At 37.9% G+C, this 16210-nt stretch overlaps 1 protein-coding gene across 1 annotated transcript in view; it reads right to left on the bottom strand.

Moving 5' to 3' along the window:
- Positions 1–16210, bottom strand: part of EPHA6 (EPH receptor A6) — a gene marked incomplete at both ends in the record, with an annotated part of 364185 nt that overhangs the window by 278603 nt on the left and 69372 nt on the right. The window lies entirely within an intron of this gene.

Raw genomic sequence — 16210 nt, 5'->3', positions numbered from 1 at the left:
TATACAGAAAAAATTGTGTCCCACCAGAAGTTTTAGCTTGGCTTTCAGATGTACTGATCCATTGGGGTAGAAGCAGCAGGAAAAACAAACAAACAAAAACCAAGAACGAAAACCAGCCAACATTAAAGTCACATTTAAAGGAAGATATGCTGTATGCTCCAGAGAGGTCTCAAAAAGAAGAAAGAACCAAAAAACCACCAAACAACTCTCCACCACACCAAACAGAATTAAAGAGTAGTCAGTTGTTCTAAAAAACAACGTTGCTTTTAAAATATAGTAGAACTTTCCAAACTGGCATAGGCCAGCTTAAAATAAAAGCCTCAACATGCTACTGTCTCTTAAAATCATTGAGGAGGAAAAAATATCCAAAATATCCTCCTCTTACCACGGGATTCTCTTTAGAAATATTTATATATTCACTCTGAATCAATATCTCAATTTGAACTAAGAAATTAAAGCACTAAAGTTAGCTGCTAACTGTGCAGTTAATAGTATAAATCTATTACTTCTGTAGGAAAGTAAAGGCTCAGCACTTCAATAAGTGGTTTCAAAGAATAAAACAAAATGGATTGATCAAACACGGACAGGGCTTTAGTTCACTCAAAGCAGATCTCTCAAGCTTTGTGCCTGTGCCTTTGCACTGTGCTCCCAGATAGCCTGCTGAGATCTCCCATTTCAGAGGAATTTACCTTTGGGCAAGAAAAATGTTTAAAATCTGCAAAATTGTTTAATAAGAACTAATAGTCTAAACATCATACATATAAAATATCTGGGAAAAGGTTAATATTGAAAATCTCCATCTAGTCATTGCACTGGGCCATGGGAGTAAGGTATGGTTACAAATACAGAATGTGCTCTTAGGGACCAGTCCTAGATACTGAAGGAAACAAGGTGACTTCCACCACTCCAAAATGTCACTTCCAGTGACTGAAAAGTCTGACAGAACTCACTCTGTGACAGTCTTTGGCATGGAAACAGTCTCCCTGCATGAAATACAATCTCCTTTTAATTTTACCTGAGAGCTGCATTTCTCATTTGATAAAAACAGTCAGGAAAGGCAGCAGCTGAATTCAGTGCAGTCAACAAAAAGCCAAACAATTTATCAAACACACACTGGTTTTCTTTTGGGAGTATTTCATATTATAGCTCTCATTTAATCAAAATTTAAGTTCGACTTGTACAAAACCTTAAAACCAAATGAACAAAAGCATCTCATTGGTCATGTTTGCACAAGAATGTGGTGGCTCCCACAAAAATCCCTGACCTGACAGTCAGAAAAGCTAGCAGAAGTTATCCGGCTTAAACAAGGTGACAATTCAGAGCCCCTTCAAACTTCACCCATCCCAATGCACTGCTTTACCTTCAAGATCTTTTGATTACAGTCCTTTCAAATGAAGAAAACCTCTACTAATGCTGATGCAAGCAGAAGCAGCAGCATAAAGCTAATTCTTACACCTGGAGTTCAAAGACTTATGGAAAAGACATGTTAAAAGCCTCATTTGGAGGAATGACTTCAAAATTCTAGTTGAACAATGGAATAAAAACCAGCAAGGCTAAGAGGTATGTAAAGCTAAATAATACTGAGATCTATTTTCACTGATTCCAATTTTTTTATTCTATTTTAAACCAAAACACTGGAGATTTTAAAAAAATCAGCAAGAGCCTTTTAGTACACATCAGTACTGAAAGCTGTTGCAATTAATAGGGGTAGATATATCAAGCAGTTGAAAATATCTACTTCCTAATGAGCTGATATCGAGGTAAACTTCACATATAGTAAAAGACACCTCTCCCACAAGCTGTCACACTGATTGATGGATTAATATTGGGTTCTTACTCTCAGATAACAGTTATTGAGGCACCGAGCCCACAGCAGTTTGGTAACCTGGGATGGCAGTTTTAGAATCCTGCACACATCAAGATTCTTTATTGATATTTTATCTGATTTTAAGAAAAAAAAGGGGTGCATCAGTTGCTTAAGCCCATACCCTCACTCACCAGTTTATGAAAAAACCATCTGCTCCTACAAATTTTGTTGCATTTGTATCCTAAGCAAGAAAGTTCCCTCTTTTTTATCCTTAGCATTTTACTCTAAGGATAATTCTCTAAAAATGAAGGGTTCTGCACCTGCACATACCTAACCAGTGTATCTGAGCTCACCCCTGAACAAGAGAAAGTAGTGGCAGACCTCACACAAATATATTTAGATATCAGGCACACAATGGCACCCCTGGGTACAATATTTTACACAAACCACTTCTTGAACAGAACACATGGAGATAAGCACTGGCTTTTCATGCAGAGAACTGAAAGTTGTGCCTGAAAATAATGAGTTAGGAAACCAAGGAACAAAACCTGTTGACTTCAGCCATTCTGTGTTTTACTATCTGCTAGGACGACGCAATTGTTAAGGTAAATCCACAGTGGTGATAAGTCTTATCCTTACCTGGCAACAAAAGGAAGGTTTCCATTGTAAAGTGAGGAACAAAATACATAAGGTTCATGCTACAGAGATCTGGTTTACTCTCTTGGCTTCAGCAAGCAAAGTAATTTCAGAAATGGAGTTGTCAGCTACTTCTCACACACAAACATAGGCTGACATTTGAAAATTCAGTGAACCTGAACTGTAGAAATGCAATTTGCTGACATATATATCCCTCATTGCCCACAAACATCTACCTGAGACAGCTCAGTTAAAAAGTCCATCCTATAAAAGGGATGGACTGTGTTTGCTGTGCAGAACTGCTACTGTCCTGAAAACCAGTCTCAAAGCTTCAAGTTCACACAATTCAATGTACCCAAAACCAGTTAAATAAGCATTTCCTTACTTAACACATCCAATGAGGATATAAAGAAAGCAAACAGTGTTTTCTCTAAATTGGCCTTTTTTCTTTTTTACCCCAGTAAATGGTTTACTACTTACTTAGGCCATCCTAGATCTCAGCTGGGAGTCACCTAATGAAATCTACACATACAGAACACTCTCAGCTGTTCACTCCTGACACTCTCATAAATCCCATTTCCATGGAAACAAGCGGAATGGTAAAAATAAAGAGAGTTTTAAAAATTCCCTTATACTAATCTCCAGTGAGATGATCTTAATAAAAATGAGATCAGCAAGGTCCAAATGAGGAAATACCAGAGGAAGACTTGCACTTGGCATGCGCAGCTGCCATCTGACAATGCACGTTTGCACACCTTGCTGCTGTAGTGACATTCAGGCAAAACCAGCTAAACGCGCTACATAACAGAGCTGAAAAAAAGGAAACTTAACTCAAAGTAATATGCTTAGGAAATGAACATTTTAAGGTACAGTTGGCATTTATGATGACATCAAAACCAGCAAGACTAAAGAGTATTTAAAAGACCTACAGAATTGCTGTAAGTTAAAGGTATCAAGTTCGTATTTTCCCCCTTTCCCATTAATTCATTTTTCTTGGCCTTCACTTTTCCCAAGATCAACAATTCTGCATGTGAAAACAGGTGCTGAGACCCCCAAAGATGAGTGACAACACTGAACTCACAAAATATGCCTATTTGAAAAAAAATAGACAAAATTCCCCAGCTATTTGTATGTCTTAGCTGTTGACGTAGCTGGCAAAACAAAACTTCAACTCCAATACTTACATTCTTCCATTTGAAGTTGAGGTGGTTTAAAGTTGCTTAGGGAATGAATAGCAATATGTAGCACAATTTTAGCAGCTCTGAAGAACTGAAATGACAACCACAATGCAGATTTAGAGGAAAATGTGGCATCTGTTTTCTCTACAGGCACAGAATATGAAAGTAAGAGGGCAAGCACCTCAAAATCTGTGGGGCATAATAATGCACTAATGAAAAAGTTAAAAACAAAATCATGCTCCTACTGTCTGGGAAGGGCAGAGAAAATATAAAACAGAAGGCAGAGAGAATAATACATAATTCCTTCCATAACAAATCGTGAAAAAGTACATTCAGAAAAGATCTATGAAAAAATGTGAAGAAAACACAAAAGAAGCCACACACATGTGCATACACATGAAGGCTGTTTATTATAAACTGAAATATAATTGAAACCAGCTACTACTAAATAAAATACCTTTCTCCCTAGCACTCTGGAAAAAGACCATTGTTTCCCTGAATGCATTATTGACTATAAAAGTCCCAGTAACTTGCACCAAGGATCTGCAAGGATGGTGTGCCACGCTGCAATTTGCTTTTTAAATGAGACACACTAGTAAAACCTCAGCAGGTGGTGAGAGATTCCACAATTCAGTTGCAAAAAGTGCTGCTGATCACCTTTCCAGGGGCATCTTATCCCTTTGTAACACAACACTTCCAATGTGTTCAGAATTGAATGGAAAGTGAGAGCAGGAAGTCTACACCTTTTCAACATACTACAGCTCATAATACTCAACCCTCCTGTGTGCCCTTCAAAAATCTGCCAGTGCACTGTCCCTGGGACCTGCGACAGAGACCTGCTCTGCTGACCTCTGCCTTACAAAAGAAATAATGATAATAAAAAATACATTACCCAGTGGTTTTACAGCTACCTGCTACTAGAATAGAGCTGGGTCTGCCTAATCACAATAGTCGTGTGCTACATTTGGCTGCCAGCAGCTGCAAAGTCTGCTGTGATAAAACACAGAATAAAGCTGATGCTGGCAGGGCAAGGGAAACAAGAGCCCAGCAACCCTCACTTGGCTGAGTGAGATTTATGGGATTAACCAAGAATAACTGAAGAATGCAACAGCTCTAAACATCATCACACACCTGTTGAAACACAGGGCCTGCTGTGGAATAACAGATGTGTGGATGGAAGGATCAAGTCTGGTCACTCAACAGAACCACAGACTGGCTTGGGTTGAAATGGACTTAAAGATCATCCATGGGCAGGGATTCCCTCCACTATCCCAGGCTGCAGCACTCACAACTTCTCTGGGCAACCTGCTTTGGTTCCTAACCACCCTCACAGGGAATCATTTCCTCCTAATACCTAATCTAAACCTGTCCTCTTTAAGTTTAAAGCCACTCCCCTCTACCCTGTCCTATCACTACATCATTAAATGTAGTAATAAATTAGTAAATATGATCAGTAAATGAGATCTATAACGATTTAAAATACATAAATGTTAATGCTTCTATTTCCTTATGATTGGAGTAAGACAGGCAAGGACTGAGAAATAAACTACAACTACAAAATAACCAAATCAAAGTGTAGGTATAATCCAATCAAGCTCCAAAAAGTATTAGCTGTTTAACAGTAGACTTATTTGCTGCTGTGTTGCTTTATTTCCTAAATACAGGGAGCTGCAGCAATCCTGGCTCTGCCCTTCCCAGCACCTCATACACTTGAAGTAACTGGAGCAGAATGTTACAACACTGCTCAGTGAAGCCACTGGGTACTTTGGTAATGCTGCACAAGAGCTGTCTGCATCAACTATGTGGCCTGGGGGACCTTGCTGGATCTCCAAAATAGCACAGATAATGTTGTAGTGAATGTTTGTGTGTCCTCAGGTATTTAGAAACGCAGAAAAACAGTGTGGAGGAAGCTTTAAGGAAAAAACCCAAATGATAAACCTTGAGCAAGCTCTACATTTCTAGTTTAGAAATTTCTACAAACAGAGTTTGCCTGTTAATCTTATCCAGGTGTTTGTGAGCAGCCCTGGGCTGTCACATCACCACTGCAGTGGCTCTGACTCACCAAGCCCCTTGGTGCCTAAGCTGGGCCATAAACTCCCCCCGCCAGACCTGCACTTCCCATGAACTTTAGCCATGCCAATTGGGCTGGCCTGCTGGGAAGCCAGAACAACTTTAGGGCAGGCAGAGATACTTGGTAAATTTTCTAAGCCCTCAGTCTGAGAGCTGACCTTGTCTGCCCCATGATATAATGCACACACTGAGTCAAATGACTGCTTTTACCACTTAAACTCTTCAGAAATTGTGCATTGCATCACATCACAAATCTGACTTGAATGCACAAATCTCCAAATATCAGTTCTGTTTTACTTGCTTTCACTGCTTTGACTCTACAATTCTGATAATTGAAATTCCCCTTCAGCAGCAGGGAATTTTTTTTGCCTTTACCATTCCAAGCAGTGGAGTTTTCAGCGAACAGCACAGAATCCCAGCACACCAGTGGTCCTGGCTATGTGCACCCACTAACAGGGCTATGACTCAGAGTTTCCCATTTTCATTTCCTGACTAGTCACTCTGGGGAAAAAAGCATTTCAATACCACTGATGGCAGAAATTGTATAAATACCTTTTCGAGCTCCACATCTTCCCACTGAAAAGCACTGGATCTCAGAGGGTTTTTTTATGTGGGCATTGGCATATTTAAGTTCCTGCAATTAGCAAGCAGTCAATGAGGTTAATGTAGATGAAGTAAAACCCAGAAGAGTATGTGTCCACTTCTTCCATATCTCCCCAGTTTTTTCTAAAGTATACTTTCTTTAAAAAAAAAAAAGGAGGAAAAAAATCCTGCCTTTTCTACTTCTTATTACATCCGTACTAGTCCATTAGTGATTCTAATTGAAATTATACAAATGGAAACAATTAAAAATAATAATTACACAAAGCAGCTATGTAAGGCTTTTCATCTGTGGAGTGCTTTATAAACACTAACACATTAATTCACCCTAGGACATAAAACTAAAGAAGCAAAACTAAAGACATTAAGAGGAAGGTGAAGCGACAGATCAGTGATTTTTACCAGCATGCTGTGTGTCAGGAGCTGGATCAGTGTGGATGCCCCCATCTGACACTACCCACAGGAGCTGAACTGATGGCACTGCAAAGCTCCCCTGCAACACAATTCTTCCTTTGAGTAATTACTAATTGGCTCCTTCAGAACCACTCTCCCCTCCAGCTGTTATACTGCCTGGTGAAGTGGAGCCCACTCCTGTGGCACACATCTGGCTGGAATACCTGTGACCAAAATGCTGCTGGAGAACTGAACACTTGCATCTTTCATAAATCACCTCCAGCCTCCCACCACCATCCTAACAAGTGTTATCACTATCTACAAATAACAAATTCATGGCTTCATTTTTTCTTAAGCTATTTATCCCTTCCAGGCAGAGGATCAAAAGGGGGAAAACCAAGATTAGAGCTATGTGACTAATTAAAGCCACAAACTTATATTTATTGGCTTGCAAGGGATCATATTGATACACTCCAGTGAAAGCCAAAAGCAATGCTATCACATCCTGCCATTTAACTGAGCCTAAAACCTCTGGAAATAAAATCTGAGAGGTGAACAGAAGAACCAATTATTACAAGTGGAGCAAGCTGAATAACAACATCAGTAGCAGCTCAGTTTATTTGCATGTAAATTCATAAGCTTGTGTATTTCAGCTACGTGCATTACAACCTTACTCATTTTCTAGGTTAAACAGAGCCATGCCAAAAAACTCTAAGGAATAACTTCTATTACAGGCTGCAAATGTCCTTAGCAAAGTGTCCAAAATATGCTGAGAAATTAATACATAAAAATGAGAAACCTACAGTATCTTTAAAAGGAAAAAAAAGCTATCCATATGAACCTTATCTACCATCCATATGAATCTTAACTATAGTCTGTGAACTCTAAGGCAGGAACAGAGAAAAAAAAAAGGAAAAGAAATGAAAATAAAACAATTACCAGTGTTTTCCAGTATATCAGTTTGTTCATCCTTCCTATGCAATTACTTATTTACTGAGGACTTGTAAAGTAGCACTGGGTCCTTGGGGAGCTCAGGCCCAGGCACAGTTGTTAAAATGTCCTGGAAGAAAATAATTTGCTACCCTTCCCCAGTTCTCCCTCCTTCCCTCCCCCATTTGAGTGCACAAATGGAGGGAGCATCAGGCAAGCCTCAATAATCTTATACTATAAATAAGCTGGCATTAAACCCACTCCATTCACTACAGTTGAGGAGTGCATCATCAAAACACACCCTCACACATACCATTTCTGTATTGTCCTGCATGGGAAAAGATGTGAACTATAAAAATAACTTCCATGGTCTTTCAACCTCCCTCATATCTCATTATCCTATTTTCAGCTACATTAAAAGTAATTTTGTGAATCAACTTCTGGCAGACCTAATTGGAGAAAAGAGAAAATGTGATTTGATTGTATTTCAGTTTATTTGTAGGCAGCCCATGATATCTTATGTAGGTTTGCAATCCCCTTAGGTTCACCCAAATTAGAAGAGAGCTAAAAGGTATTTAACAAAGAACTTCTCGTGACAAGACATGGAGACTTCAGTAAGTACATTTTTTCCACAGGTCTGCTGTTCAGGTTTCTGAAGGAAAACAACCTATGGAATTTGGGGAGATTTATACATTTGCTTGTTCTATTTAAAGTTCACAGTTATCTCAGAACACCACAGTCTCCCCCAAAATACGTGGAACAAGCTCTGGCTTTCCAAAAGGACCTTATCCATGACACAAAGCAACATGAACCATGTGGGCACTCTGTGCTTTGGCATGTCCTGATCAAGGAGGTACTTAAATATGTGTTGACAATCTTTAGCTTAATTTATTGTTGAATTAATTTAATTATTTTTACCTTTTGGAATTGATAATAAATTATCCTTTTATTTTCCAGATACTGCAATTGCAAGAGCAGTGCCTCATTCAGTGTTTAAGTACAGTAAGACTTTTTTCACCCAACTAGACCTAGAGCTTTATTTGGAACTTACTGTAGATAAAAAACACTGCAGCTGGCAGGGGGTGGTCATGGAATGTCAACTAGAGGTCAAATTAGATGTCAGGTTCTCTTGTAATTTACCAAAAGATTACACTTTGCACATTTATCTTCCAGAACCTTCTCTGTTGTCAGAACCAACTTGACCCTAAGAGAGCAAAGCTTTATTAAGTTACAGCTGAACACAATTGTTGAGACATTGGTCCAATGCCTCTAGTTAATATATCACCTACCAGCAGGATGCCCTTTTAAAGGAAAAGCCATTTATGTCTGTCATTTCAGAGCAGTAAAAAGAGAAAGGTTTCTTGGCATATGTCCTCACAGAGTATTTTTTTGATGAAGGACACTACAAGTTGTTTTTTTTTTAAAACCAAACTGTGCTACATCAGTGAAGCTCTTCACATATTTATTTAAAATGTCCTGTGACTTTCTGGTTTAAGTATGAAAGACTGAAAAGAGCTTTCATAAAAGCTGATTTAATATCATTGAAAGAACACACACCAAAAGCAGGCCACAGATTACTAAAAGATTACTAAAAATCTTTAACCTCTTTTCTGTAGAATGAGATACATTTTTGCTAGGAAATAACTACTCTTTAGGCAATTTTTTGCTATTAAAATTATGCCTTAACAGACCTCCCAGTTTTTTAGAATGCAAATGTTGGAGTATTCACAGGGCCAGGGAAGTCAGCAGCACAATTCAGCTTTGAGAGTTATGAAGAGAATGTCAATCCTGTAAAATTAGGAAGTTAGACAAGAACCAAAACTCCAGGAAAAGGGAGGAAGAAGCCAACTTCACATTTAGTTTTTATCTTCCTATTCCTATCTTTGTCCAAGAACATTGGGGACCATGGCAATGACTATATCTACCTTACACTTTCTAGCGGCAAAATATTTATCACACAGTTGCAAATTGTTGTCATCAAATGATTCAATATATGATAAACATTTAGTAGTTTTCTAAAATTTATAAATTACTGACTTTTTGATACTGCAAAATGTTAATGAATGAGAAAGAATACTCCCACCCAATCCCCTGAAAATTTCCTTACTAGTCTATGACCAAATCAGAAATCTGAATTCTACAACTCCCTCTTAACAACAGAAGGGAAAAGAAATCAGGAGCAACATTTCTCCCTTTTTATGACATGACCTTGCAACCTTCAAAGCACATTTTTGTATTTGGGGGCAAATTCCTGGAGCACATCATCCTCCTACAAACCCTGATCATTCCAGAGAGAAAAAACAGGAGCCTGTAAGAAATGAAGAAGCTGCAGAATCCATGACTCTATACAAAGGACCAAAGAACTCGTCCAAGAAGGAAGACACAGCCCAAAGGAGACAGAAGAGAACCTTATAATTGCAGACATCACAAATTCATCATTCATTCCTTAACCACATTTTTGTCCTCGTCATCAATCCCAACCATGCAGATTGCAGCAGACAATGAGCATGTACAACTGACCAAAACAAACCATTTCTATCAATTTAATTTACACACAGTTATATTATTTTTGCTGCATTTGTTATGTACAACCACATGAAGGGCACATTTTTCTTACATACCTGTTTTTCAATACAAAGCTTTGACTCTCATGAAAACACCTCTCAAGATTTCTGCCCTTATTTATCACTTTTGAGAGGCTTGCAAATAAAACCCCATGAAATTCTATTATCTGCTAATCATAGTTTCACAATCACTTTTACTGAAATTACATGCCTGCAAAAATAAGAATTTTCTTAGAGCACAATGTGCTGAATTCAAGTCCTTGCCCACCCACCACTCCCCTAAACACAGTACAACCCTTCCCTAATTATTCTTATTCTGCTCTTCTGCTGAAACATAAGATGAAGGATAGTTAGAAGCAAAGATGTCTTCTGTAAATTGACATATGTATAATATTGACCTGCAAACCCTTCTCCAATTTGCAGAGTCCTTTCTTGAAGCAGACGTGTTAAAATAAGCAAGCAGAGTCTGCTGTGTGCATCCGCTTCCTAATGAGATCTGACACAATAATTAGTGTGCAGCAAGCTGGGGTAGTTTAATGTACTTCCCTTCTCGTTTCTAGCCAACTTTATAAAAGTTTCATTAATCTTTGCCACTAACAACAGGAAAGCAATAAAATGGGCGTATCGGCACAAGTCACAGAACCTCACAATCTGGGCTTTTATTTCAGTTCCACCATTCAACACTGGTTTCTGAAAATCACCAGGTGACTTTTCACAAAGGCCAATTAGACAGTCCAGCTAATCTAGGCATGCTCATGTTCACCTTTCAGAGTTGCTGGAGATTAGAAACATCAGATGGAATTTTTGAGACAACCTGTGATTTTGATGTGGGAGGGAAGAGCACCACAGTTGACAGCAGTCAGTTTTTTCACGCTCTGATGAGTTGCTGCATTGCTCATTGTTCTGGCACAGCAAGAAATAATCTTGGCATTGTAAATACAAAACCAAGAGATGAGTAACCAAAAGACAGGCACAGAATGAACTGTCAGCTTTGATGTAACACTTGTGCTGCTGAAACAGAAAAAAGAAAGTTATACTAAAGTCTCGAGCTGACAAAACCACATTAAATACACGTGAATGAATTAAAACTGCAAGAGTAGGGTCTAATATTTTTGTTCCTTTCACAGATGAAATGAAGTTTTATTCATGAATTGAGATTTTTAAGTTGAACTTTCTGTAGAAAACATTTAAATTTAAATTTAAATCCTTACTATAAATTCACATATTTCATCATTCTCTGTCCTGTGTGTGTATTCCTGCATCAATTTCATATATGCAAGAGAGGCACTTAGACCCAGGATTGGAAAAGAATGAAAAAAATCACTAAAACTTCAGATGAAAGTCACTTAAAGCAACTTTTACCTGACAGGAGAGAGCATTTGCTACACACAAACATTTTTATGCCAAGAAGAAAACCATGGTGTGCTAAAAATGTAGTGAATCTAAGAGTAAAATAAATACACAAATCTCTTGTACATAAAACACGAGCTCTTGAGTCAGCTCAAGTGATTGAGAGACTCTGGTTGGAAGCTTAAATGCAGGGCTAACAATGTGAGGAGAAAAAAACATTTTATTGGGAACTACACTTCCCGCATCTTTGAAATCAAGGACTCCAGTTTTATTTTGCCTTCACCTATGTTTTTTTCTCCCACAGCTTCACAAAACATCATTTAGACTTCAGCAGGTCATCTAGAAAATAGTATTGTAAACTCTGGTGTGCACAAACTCTTTTTGTGGGCTTTTTCTGTTGACAGGACTCGCCTTGCTGAAATGAGCAGGTACTTGGAACCAAGTGATGTATCCATGTAAAGTTTTGCTATTTTAAAAGATCTTGTCAAATAAGGTTATGTTAGAAACTGTACAGGTTGATGCTTTTTCTTGCAACTTATTTTCCCAAAGATATTTGGCCTTTAAAACTGCTGTTTTGCTGAAAAGCTGTACCAGAACACCAACAATTTTGCTATAATGTCACGAATCGATAGCACTGCATGCAATATTTAATACAAACTGAGACCCATGGGCCTGTTCTTCTAGCTTTTAACGTCGAGGTTTTGCTTACTTGCAACATTTTATTTTAAAATGGCAGTTACGCTTAAAAGAAACAAAGTGCTCCAGTAATCTTTGGTAATATTGATAAGGCAGGCTTCAGCCCAAATAAAGTGTTAAGGAAGTCACAGCAACAATAAAAATGTAAATCTAGGCAGCGCGCCCATTTTTTAACCTTTTTCATAAGAGCATTCATGCCATTAAAATCTCTTTACACCAAATGCAAAATGTATTACACAAAAGTATTTTAATCTTAGATAGGTTTTTAAAATCTAAGTATTTTCTTTTTCATATAATTACAGAAGAAAGAGTAAAATGACTGGGGGGTTGGAAGGTGAAGAAAAGACAGGAACAGTGAAAAGCTCCAACATCCTATCCCTAGCAGTGACCACTGAAATAGTCACTGAGACATTTAAGAACTAGGTAGGGCCACTAATCAGAATACTCCTTGAGCTGTTATCTTCATAAATTTTTCCCAGGCTCCCCTGCCAAACCAAAATTACAGCCTGAAACCACAGTAAAGTTTGAGAGGAAAAGAGGAGACAGACAGGAGGGGAGGGAAAAAAAAAAAAAAAAAAAAAAAAAAAAAGGGAAACCAGCAAAAGAGAATACAAGAGCCTTGATTTGGTCGGATAGGAAAAACAGATAAATTCATATCTGAATCACATATTTTTCCAATTCTGCCTTCATCTACCTGGTTAAGCAAAGATGAATAGCAGTGAATGACTGTCCCAGGAACATCCTGTCCTCACTGTATAGTCAGAGTATTCCCATGTATATTTCCAGAAAAAAATCTCTTTTTAAAACAGCAAATACAACCAAAAATGGATGGTCTAATTCAGAATTGTTCCCCAAGCATAGTGGGAACTAAAAAAAAGTCTGACCTATTCTTTCCTTATTCTTCTGTGCAAAAAGAATATACTCCATCATATTTTTGTTTTCTAGTATCCTCATATGCAAATTCCTGTCCAGAGGTGGCTTAAAAAGGACGTAATTTAACTAGAACTAATTAATATTTTCAGATTTGTGTAAGTGCCTTTGCCTTCCCTCTCTGTAACACGTTTTGCACCATCCAGCTGTGGCCTTAACATTCCAGGCACGGGTGTCAGAACTCTTCACAGCCAGAACACAAAGTTTCTGGGCCTCTCCATGCACACAAAATTAAGAATAGCTACATTAAATGATAAACAGCATTTGCTGTAGCATTTCACTGTTGATGAGGGTGAAACTGGCTGGCATGCATTTGTCCAAACAAGCACAATTTGTGTGAACAAGCATTTGAACAAGAATTTCTAAATTCCAAGGCTTAAACACAGCACTTGTTTCAGCAGCAAATTTCACCCATTTTCTGCCTTCAGTTCTCAAAAAGCTCTGGAATTTCTGTCTATCAAAGCTTCCCAGTGGTGTCTGACATTACCCCCATCAAAAAAAACAAAACAAAAAACAACCCAAGAAAACAGAGTGAAGGACAGAGGGCTCTCACTCTGGCTGCACAGGTAGTGCCCACAGATGCTCAAAGCCAGCTCTGCCATGTGCCTAAGCAAGAGAGGCTACCTGGTGTTTTTAATTAAAATGCAGTCAGCTGAAAGTCATTAATATTGCCAGAGAAAGAAAAACAACCTTTACTCTGCTGGGCACGGGTAATAAAGTTTGGGGGGTGCTTAACTTGCTGAGCTCCATCTGTGAAGGTGAGGAGGAAGGTTAGTGACGAGAGCATTGCAGCGGCTGAACATCCTTCCACCCTGAGCTCCACAAGCTCAATCAGATTTTATTACAAGATTACATTTTATTTTTTTTTCCTCTCCTCCTTAGAAATTAACATTACTTACTTTCCATAATAGAAGCATGCCTATAAAAATGTAAATTTAAGGCAGGCCATCTAAATAGAGCACACTTAACTTCAGCCCACCAGGCAGGACTAATCTTGCAGACCTCTGGTAATTTTAATTCTGACAGTGTAAGAAAACTGCAATTGATATTCTGCATAATGAAACTAAACGGAGGCATCAGTATTCTGATGCAGACTGGGAAAAAGGTAAAGATACTTTTATTTAAAAGTTATATTTTTCAGTTCAGTCTTTTAGTAAAAATGCTTTATTCATATGGAAAACATGCTGAGAGAAAAAAATCATCTCACTGTTAAAAATCATTATTTACCAATCTTATTTGTAATGGATTTGCCTGGGCCAAGGGGCTGTCAGTGCACACCTACAGCTATTTCTTATGACTGAAAGGGAATAGGTCTCTCAAAAGTGAATTCACAGAAATTTTCTTTAACGTTCAACACTCACAGAATCTACCTGGATTTTCACCTACGTTTCCCCCCAGCTCAAAATTATGATGTCCTCTGCACTGCAACCTGTAAAGATCATAATTACCAGGGTTAACAAATGGTTAAAATCCAAAAAACATACAAATAAATGTTAGTTCTTATACCATTCTTTCAGTTTAAACTTTTTCATTACTAATGAAAAAATCATTTGCTCATTTTGTAAAAACTGGGAGAAAAAGATGGAGTCTTCAAATGTGAGGGTTTCAAGTAATAGAAATAAAAAAATACTGCACTAAAAGATGGAAAACAAGAGTAACAGGAAAGCCAGAAAAACCCAAGCAATGTATAGTTTGGGGTGTTCTTCAAAGAATTTTAGAATATTTACGCATATCAGGCTTACAGTTATCTATTAAGTTCAACTTTTCTTAAGCACAGACATCACAAAACCAGGCAACAAACCTGAGAATCAGAAGACATGAATTGTGCTGAATTCAGTACTTAAATTTAACCACTACAGATACACATATCTTCCTGCACCTACAGGGGTCTGTCTTCATGTAACAGTGTGCATGCACCTCCCCCAAATAAAAACACCCTACAGCCTCAAAGCTAACACCATTCTGAGTTTGCCTTTTATTTGTCAAAGTCTGTTCTCCCTTTATTCTTTGAAGAACAGGAGGCTTTCTTCCAAATTCATCAGACTTTTCTTATGCTAATTAATTTCCGATTCATAATGGGGATCCTATTTTATTAGCCTTGGTGAAGAATATTCTCCATTTCTCACAACCACAAAGATAAGGCTGCTTAGTAGAGCTGGCTAATATGGCGTGATCTAACAATCCAATTAATTTGGAATGTGTCTTACTGATTAATAAAGCCTTTTACAGAATTGTGTTTTTCATCTGCATTCCCAACCTGGCATTAACAACTTCTTCCATGCAGCAAGTTATGCAACACAGATGATCAAATATTTAAGATCCTTAATTTTATTATTAAAATTTGATAGTACTATCAAAGCTTTTTTTCCTCATATTCCAGTTTAGTTTTATAATTGAATTCTACACATCTGTAAGCTAAATAAACTGGGCAAGAGAAGCAGATGACGTTTAGTACATTCTGAAATTGGGATATTTTGTTAGAAAATGAGAACAGAATTGATGGGATGCTGAGGGAACTGCTGTGACAGCAGTCAGCATGAAAATGTACAGCACATGATTTAAATAAACCATTACTCTTGAGGGAATATCAAAATATGCATTTGTGCATAAAATTACAAAAGTGCACAGAGTAACATCAGTGTTCTAGATTCTCCTATTAGTCTGGGATAATATTCACACTTTCAGAGAAGTTTTCAGAAGGTCTCAGAAGAGTGGTGAAGCTCAACTCAATACTTGAGCAGAATTTGCTCAAGCAGAGAAATTCCAAATCCCTCTGCAAACAAAACTCTTGGTGCCTTTGACAATACGAGGCCAAACTATTTTTCAGTATTTGTAGGTTTTTCTCTAAATTAAAAAGAAATCCCATATTCAGAGTAGCTTTGGGACTGCTGTAACAAACCAAGCAGATAAAATACAGATAGCCTCATTGATTTCTCTACCACTTAAGTGAAAAACCAGAAAACAAACCAGAATTTTTTTCACGGAGCAATAGTTTCCCAGTGTTCATCAAGTGATGCTTGTCCTATAACTCTGTCTTCAGTCTCAAAGCCTTCACT

The sequence above is a fragment of the Zosterops lateralis genome (genome assembly GCF_965231275.1).
Source record: "Zosterops lateralis genome assembly, chromosome: 2".
NCBI lineage: Eukaryota > Metazoa > Chordata > Aves > Passeriformes > Zosteropidae > Zosterops > Zosterops lateralis.
This window is presented reverse-complemented; position numbering and strand designations above follow the sequence as displayed.